The following is a 9,278-nucleotide window of genomic DNA, read 5'->3' on the forward strand; positions in this document are numbered from 1 at the left end:
TTGTGTGACTGTTCAATTATGTTTTCCATGAAATGTCATAAAATGACGCGGCTAAAAAGCATAAAGCACAAAAGTTACAGAATTGTTTTTACTGGATACTTAACCGGTCAAGTGTTGCCATCTAGTGGCGAAAATAGGAGTCCAAACGTGCATGAGATAGTATTTTTATAAATCCCATTGTCCCTCATCCATATCCTGCATTCATTCTTTACTGTGCTGTAAAATACTTATGACTATCAATTATCATTGTCAAATGACTCGTAGGTCTACTATTAGACATGACCCCATGATTTGTACAGACCTCCATAAACATACTATCAAGATATCATCTTCATTGAATGTAATATTTTACAGACAGAAATTATTATTTAAATGACTATTTCAATCCTCTGAGGGATAAAGATGAATATGTCTTGTTATCATTTTTTTCATTTATTTATTTATTATTATTATTTATTTTGTATATATATATATATATATTATTTATTTTTTTTTTTAAAACTTTTTACATTGTATTTACTTCGTCACCATGGCCTTTTTTCCTTTATGAGGTGAGATAAGGGAGTTATCTCACCTCATTTGCTCACATTGTATATAGACTAAGTTTTCTACTGTATTATTGACTCTATGTTTGTTTTACACCATGTGTAACTCTGTGTAGTTGGACGTGTCGAACTGCTTTGCTTTATCTTGGCCAGGTCGCAATTGTAAATGAGAACTTGTTCTCAACTTGCCTACCTGGTTCAATAAAGGTGAAATAAAATAAATAAATAAAATTGACATGGAGGCCCAGACAGACAGCCATTCGGAAAGGAAGAGACAGATACAGTGCCTTGCGAAGGTATTCGGCCCCCTTGAACTTTGCGACCTTTTGCCACATTTCAGGCTTCAAACATAAAGATATAAAACTGTATTTTTTTGTGAAGAATCAACAACAAGTGGGACACAATCATGAAGTGGAACGACATTTATTGGATATTTCAAACTTTTTTAACAAATCAAAAACTGAAAAATTGGGAGTGCAAAATTATTCAGCCCCTTTACTTTCTGTGCAGCAAACTCTCTCCAGAAGTTCAGTGAGGATCTCTGAATGATCCAAGGTTGACCTAAATGACTAATGATGATAAATACAATCCACCTGTGTGTAATCAAGTCTCCGTATAAATGCACCTGCACTGTGATAGTCTCAGAGGTCCGTTAAAAGCGCAGAGAGCATCATGAAGAACAAGGAACACACCAGGCAGGTCCGAGATACTGTTGTGAAGAAGTTTAAAGCCGGATTTGGATACAAAAATATTTCCCAAGCTTTAAACATCCCAAGGAGCACTGTGCAAGCGATAATATTGAAATGGAAGGAGTATCAGACCACTGCAAATCTACCAAGACCTGGCCGTCCCTCTAAACTTTCAGCTCATACAAGGAGAAGACTGATCAGAGATGCAGCCAAGAGGCCCATGATCACTCTGGATGAACTGCAGAGATCTACAGCTGAGGTGGGAGACTTTGTCCATAGGACAACAATTTGTCGTATATTGCACAAATCTGGCCTTTATGGAAGAGTGGCAAGAAGAAAGCCATTTCTTAAAGATATCCATAAAAAGTGTTGTTTAAAGTTTGCCACAAGCCACCTGGGAGACACACCAAACATGTGGAAGAAGGTGCTCTGGTCAGATGAAACCAAAATTGAACTTTTTGGCAACAATGCAAAACGTTATGTTTGGCGTAAAAGCAACACAGCTGAACACACCATCCCCACTGTCAAACATGGTGGTGGCAGCATCATGGTTTGGGCCTGCTTTTCTTCAGCAGGGACAGGGAAGATGGTTAAAATTGATGGGAAGATGGATGGAGCCAAATCCAGGACCATTCTGGAAGAAAACCTGATGGAGTCTGCAAAAGACCTGAGACTGGGACGGAGATTTGTCTTCCAACAAGACAATGATCCAAAACATAAAGCAAAATCTACAATGGAATGGTTCAAAAATAAACATATCCAGGTGTTAGAATGGCCAAGTCAAAGTCCAGACCTGAATCCAATCGAGAATTTGTGGAAAGAACTGAAAACTGCTGTTCACAAATGCTCTCCATCCAACCTCACTGAGCTCGAGCTGTTTTGCAAGGAGGAATGGGAAAAAATTTCAGTCTCTCGATGTGCAAAACTGATAGAGACATACCCCAAGCGACTTACAGCTGTAATCGCAGCAAAAGGTGGCTGAATAATTTTGCACGCCCAATTTTTCAGTTTTTGATTTGTTAAAAAAGTTTGAAATATCCAATAAATGTCGTTCCACTTCATGATTGTGTCCCACTTGTTGTTGATTCTTCACAACAAAATACAGTTTTATGTTTGAAGCCTGAAATGTGGCAAAAGGTCGCAAAGTTCAAGGGGGCCGAATACTTTCGCAAGGCACTGTAGGTTTACATACGTATAAGGACACGTTACCTAGTAGTCAGTAGGGTCCTGTCAATGGAAATAGCATGTTTTACCTGATGTACACCTTCATATATGCATAATGTACACCACCTCTATGTCAATACCAGCATATAGGCTAATGCATATGGGAACACTCCATGTGCTCTATGTATCAGTGAGTGACTCAGTGTGAGTTGAACTGCCGTCATGAAGTCATACAATATTGGCAGCACAGATGACATGATGTGATTTTAGACATTTACTTAGGTACCACAAAGTTGATAATCCCATTTCACAATACCTGGAGTTACCTCTTTGATGGTTCTGGGATATCTTTATTAATAAACCGGTTTAAAGATGTTTCTTTGTACAGATAAAAAAATAAAGCATTAAGATTAGCCCTTTGGTTCTGTAAATTCAAATGAAATAAACCATTGATACAATGATGAGCATTGTGTGCCAGTAATACTAGTAAAGACAGTGTTGGGCACTGATTCCAGTCCAAACAGTCAATTGGACATTGAACGCTTCAATAACTTAGAATGTAAATCTGTCATGTGCATTTTCAGTCTGATCAGCAACTGTAAACCATTGATAGATCTCATCCACATGTTGATACTATATACTAATTTACAGCTCAAACCCCTTAGGACACATACAATTCGATTTTTTAAATTTATTTAACCAAATTCTTATTTACAATTTTTTTTATTTTACCTTCATTTTATTTTAACTAGGCAAGTCAGTTAAGAACACATTCATTATTTTCAATGACGGCCTAGGAACAGTGGGTTAACTGCCTGTTCAGGGGCAGAACGACAGATTTGTACCTTGTCAGCTCGGGGGTTTGAACTTGCAACCTTCCGGTTACTATTCCAACGCTCTAACCACTAGGCTACCCTGCCGCAACGGCCTACCACAGCCAAACCCTAACCTGGACGATGCTGGGCCAATTGTGTCCCTTTGGGACTCCCAATCATGGCCAGTTGTGATACAGCCTGGAATCAAACCAGGGTCTGTAGTGACGCCTCTAGCACTGAGATGCAGTGCCTTAGACCGCTGCACCACTCGGGAGGAATAGACATGGACTTGGCCTATTTGTACAATATTTAGCCAGGGGTGTTGGAAACGGGACTACAAAACTCAGGCAGGGAGGGCCAAAGAGGTCCCCACTATAGTCCACTATCCCCCCCTCCAACATTCCATCCAGGTGATTGGATCATCCCTCTAGCACTTTCATCAACACCCTGTCCACACCCCAACAAAATACAAAAGTGGGTGAGGTGATTAGGACATACCAAAGCCTTTTGTCCTTCCTGTTGTCTCTGTCATTCATACAGTATGTGAGAAACCCACACCCACTACCATATCAGACCCCCATCCAGACCCCCCCCCCCCCCCCCCTGTCCTCCGCACCCCGACCCCACTCCTCCCAGGCTGCTGCCTGGGGCAGCATTATCTGTGAATCTGGGGACTGTTTTGATAAGCAGGCAAGCAAACGGAATCTCACTACTGGGTCTACTGTTGGGATAGTTTGGTATGGGTCTTTATGAAAACTGACATGGAGGTGCCAAAATACATTACATTCAACTAGCTTCATTCACACCAGGGCTTGGTTTACATTGACAACAGAACCTAAATCCTGACACACACAACTGACTGAATATGTACTCACTGGTTACACTTGGGGATCCCATCTTCTGCAATAATTGAGAAATAAATTATAATTTGAAGATTGAAAATATGAGTGATAAGACTGCAACTCTCTCTTTCCCCTCCTTGCCTCTTTTGACCTCACCCTTCCCCAGACCCCTCCCACTCACAAGGCAGGCAATACACTTGACCTCATCTTTCCTAGAGGCTGTTCTCCTACTAATCTCACTGTAACCCTCTCCAGGTCTCTGATCACTACTTTGTCCCCCCCCCCCCCCCCCCATCTCTTCCCCTGTATCCACTTCTAAAGCCACTTTCTATCACTCTAAATTTAAAGCTTTTGCACCAGTGGTCCACCTTCTCCTCCCTCTTTAATCCTCCACCCCCTCCCTCTCCTTGGACGACTGTCAGCCACCTTGAAAAGAAGGTTGGAAGGTTGACAACATCTGCTCCTCATTCACTCTGCCTATTGAGTCCATCCCACTCACACTGAACTACCCTACGCTTTGACCTCTTTCTCACCTCTCTCTCCAGATGAAATCCTGCAACTAGTGAGGTCTGGCTGCCCGACAACCTGCCCGCTCGACCCCACCCCCCCTCCCTTCTCCAGACCATCTCTGAAGACCTTCTCCCATTCTTCACTACCCTCATCAACTCATCCCTGACCACTGACTGCGTCCCCTTCTGACTTCAAAATGGCCCGAGCCGCTCCCCTCCTCAAGAAACCAACATTTGACTCCTCTGTCGTCAAAAACTAAAGACCAGTACCCCTGCTTTCTTGTGCTGTCTCTGACCAACTCTCTCGCTATCTCTCTCAGAACATTCTTCTTGACCCTAACCAGTCAGGCTTCAAGACGGGTCACTCAACCGCGACCACTCTTCTCTATGTGACGGAGGCTCTCTGCATTTCCAGCTCCAAGACCTCTCCATCACGGTTGCCAACTCCACAGTGACCCCTCCCTAAGTGCAAAGAACCTTGGCGTGACCCTAAACAACATCCTGTAGTTCTCTGCAAACATCAAAGCAGTAACTCGCTCCTGCAGGTTCATGCTCTACAACATCCGTAGAGGATGACACTACCTCCCCACTTGTGCCATCAAACCCCTGCAACTTATCCAGAACGCTGCAGCCCGCCTGGTGTTAAACCTTGCCAAAGTTCTTCCATGTCACCATGCTCCTCAGGACACTCCACTGGCTTACAGTCAAAGCTCACATCCACTACAAGAACATGGTGCTTGCTCCCGAGTGGCGCAGTGGTCTAAGGCACTGCATCTCAGTACTAGAGGCGTCACTACAGATCCTGGTTGAATTCCAGGCTGTATCACAACCGGCCGTGATTGGTAGTCCCATAGGGTGGCACACAATTAGCCCAGTCGTCCGGGTTAGGGTTTGGTCGAGGTAGGACTTCATTGTAAATATGAACATGTTCTTAACTGACTTGCCTAGTTAAATAAAGGTTAAATAAAATAACAAATAAAATACGGAGCAGCAAGAGGAACTGCCCCTCCTTACCTTCAGGCTATGCTCAAACCCTACACCTCAACACCCTACACCCCCTTAGTAGCGCTGACGTTGCTGATAGAGGCTAAATGTACTTACTATGACTGTAATATGTGGTTGTCCCACCTAGCTATCTGAAGATGAATGCACTCTCTGGATAAGAGAGTCTGCTAAATGACTAAAATATCAAAGTAAAAGAAAACATTCACTGAAAAGCATTCTAACATCAGTAATGCACCAAATGCATGAACCTGCCCCTTGCACAACGCATCTCCGGGGGCAAACTACAGTGGAAGTCAGAAGTTTACATACACTTAGGTTGGAGTCATTAAAACTCGTTTTTCAACCACTCCACAAATGATCTTGTTAACAAACTATAGTTTTGGCAAGTCGGTTAGGACATCTACTTTGTGCATGACACAAGTCATTTTTCCAACAATTGTTTACAGACAGAGTACTCCTCTTATAATTCACTGTATTACAATTACAGTGGGTCAGAGGTTTACATACACTAAGTTGACTTTGCCTTGAAACAGCTTGGAAAATTCCAGAAAATTATGTCATGGCTTTAGAAGCTTCTGATAGGCTAATTGACATAATTTGAGGCAATTGGAGGTGTATCTGTGGATGTATTTCAAGGCCTACCTTCAAACAGTGCCTCTTTGCTTGACATCATGGGAAAATCAAAAGAAATCAGCCAAGACCTGAGAAAAAAATGGTAGACCTCCACAAGTCTGGTTCATCCTTGGGAGCAATTTCCAAACGCCTGAAGGTATCCTGTTCATCTGTACAAACAATAGTACGCTAGTATAAACACTCTAGGACCTCGCAGCCATCATACTGCTCAGGAAGGAGACACATTCTGTCTCCTAGAGATGAACGTACTTTGTTGCGAAAAGTGCAAATCAATCCCAGAACAACAGCAAATTACCTTGTGAAGATAATGGAGGAAACAGGTACAAAAGTACAGTGAGGGAAAAAACTATTTGATCCCCTGCTGATTTTGTACATTTGCCCACTGACAAAGAAATGATCAGTCTATAATTTTAATGGTAGGTTTATTTGAACAGTGAGAGACAGAATAACAACAAAAAAATCAAGAAAAACGCATGTAAAAAATGTTATAAATTGATTTGCGTTTTAATGAGGGAAATAAGCATTTGACCCCCTCTAAATCAGAAAGATTTCTGGCACCCAGGTGTCTTTTATACAGGTAACGAGCTGAGATCATGAGCACACTCTTAAGGGGAGTGCTCCTAATCTCAGTTTGTTACCTGTATAAAAGACACCTGTCCACAGAAGCAATCAATCAATCAGATTCCAAACTCTCCACCATGGCCAAGACCAAAGAGCTCTCCAACGATGTCAGGGACAAGATTGTAAAACTACACAAGGCTGGAATGGGCTACAAGACCATCGCCAAGCAGTTTGGTGAGAAGGTGACAACAGTTGGTGCGATTATTTGCAAATGGAATACTTATTTTCCACCACAATTTGCAAATAAATTCATTAAAAATCCTACAATGTGATTTTCTGGATTTTTTCCCCCTCATTTTGCCTGTCATAGTTGAAGTGTACCTATGATGAAAATTACAGGCCTCTCTCATCTTTTTAAGTGGGAGAACTTGCACAATTGGTGGCTGACTAAATACTTTATAGCCCCCTGTACATGCCCGTCTGAAGTTTGCCAATGAACATCTGAATGATTCAGAGGACAACTGGGTGAAAGTGTTGTGGTCAGATGAGACCAAAATGGAGCTCTTTGGCAACAACTCAACTCGCCGTGTTTGGAGGAGGAGGAATGCTGCCTATGACCCCAAGAATACCATCCCCACCGTCAAACATGGAAGGGGAAACATTATGCTTTTGGTGTGTTTTTCTGATAAATGGACAGGACAACTTGGGTGAGAACCTCCTTCCCTCAGCCAGGGCATTGAAAATGGGTCGTGGATGGGTATTCCAGCATGACAATGACCCAAAACACACGGCCAAGACAACAAAGGAGTGGCTCAAGAAGAAGGACATTAAATTCCTGGAGTGGCCTAGTCAGTCTCCAGACCTTAATCTCATAGAAAATCTGTGGAGGGAGCTGAAGGTTCGAGTTGCCAAACGTCAGCATCAAAACCTTAATGACTTGGAGAAGATCTGCAAAGAGGAGTGGGACAAAATCCCTCCTGATATGTGTGCAAACCTGGTGGCCAACTACAAGAAATGTCTGACCTCTGTGATTGCCAACAAGGGTTTTGCCACCAAGTACTAAGTCATGTTTTGCAGAGGGGTCAAATACTTATTTCCCTCGTTAAAATGCAAATAAATTTATAACATTTTTCACATGCGTTTTTCTGGATTTTGTTGTTGCTATTCTGTCTCTCACTGTTCAAATAAACCTACCATTAAAATCATAGACTGATCAGTTCTTTGTCAGTGGGCAAACATACAAAATCAGCAGGGGATCAAATACTCCCCCCCCCCCACCCCACCTTTATCTAGATCCACATTAAACACGAGTCCTATATCGACATAACCTGAAAGGCTGCTCAGCAAGGAAGAAACCACTGCTCAAAAACTGCCATAAAAAAGCCAGACTACGGGTTGAAACTGCACATGGGGACAAAGATTGTACTTTTTGGAGAAATGTCCTCTGGTCTGATGAAACAAAAATAGAACTGTTTAGCCATAATGACCATCGTTATGTTTGGAGGAAAAAGGGGGATGCTTGCAAGCCGAAGAACACCATCCCAACCGTGAAGCACGGGGGTGGTAGCATCATGTTGCGGGGGTGTATTCGGCATCATGTTGTATATGTATTTGGCTAAGGTGTATGTAAACTTTCGACTTCAACTAAAACTAAATGTCCTTAGTTCAATCAAAAAATGGTGTATACGTATGTGTAGTTTTATACAGGCAAAGTGTGTCTAGGATTTTCACATTGCCTGGAAAGGACCCATCTGCACTGTCTTTGATGATGTGGACAATTGAATAAATTGGGGAAGGGCACAATGTATGGAACATCAACCTACAGACACACAGTATACTAGGCTAGCACGTGTAGGCTACATCATAATTGAATATTGAACTGGACAGTAATGATTTAGATTTAGTATGCTGTCGATGGAATATTTGCAATTTATAAAGGGGGTTCTCTACTTTGATAATAATATATATTGGTTTCTGATGAATAAGAGTAGAATCACCACCGTTGACACTGGATTTAATTGCGCAAGCACTACTGAGCTCATGGAAGCTAGGCTACTCGATGTGATTCATTCTCTGCACGTTCTCTGATCCGTGTGACGCTGACGGTGGTCATTCTCTGCACGGTCTCATCTTTGTGATACTGAGAGTTCTCTATCAAATGCACATAAAACATCCATCAATCACATTCCACAACAAGATTACGTGGTTTTAAGCCACATATTTGTTAAAAACTGGTTACAACTGCACAAAGGCTCAGAGATTACATAGGTTATGTAATAACAAGCTAATAGTGTACTGTGAAAAACAGTCAGTTCTCGCGATGGGTGTATCTTCCATCTTGCCACGTTCGAGCGCTGACGTAAAACGGTTATGTCTAGATGGGATACAGCTTTTGTCAAATGAATGTCAAAAATATATTTTTAGCATTTTAGCTAACCCTAACCTTAACATAAGTATCCTAAACTGCTACGTTAATTCTACTAACATGCTGCGTAAGTTCTTCTAAAAAATTGCC

Source organism: Oncorhynchus mykiss, chromosome 8 (genome assembly GCF_013265735.2).
Source record: "Oncorhynchus mykiss isolate Arlee chromosome 8, USDA_OmykA_1.1, whole genome shotgun sequence".
Classification (NCBI taxonomy): domain Eukaryota; kingdom Metazoa; phylum Chordata; class Actinopteri; order Salmoniformes; family Salmonidae; genus Oncorhynchus; species Oncorhynchus mykiss.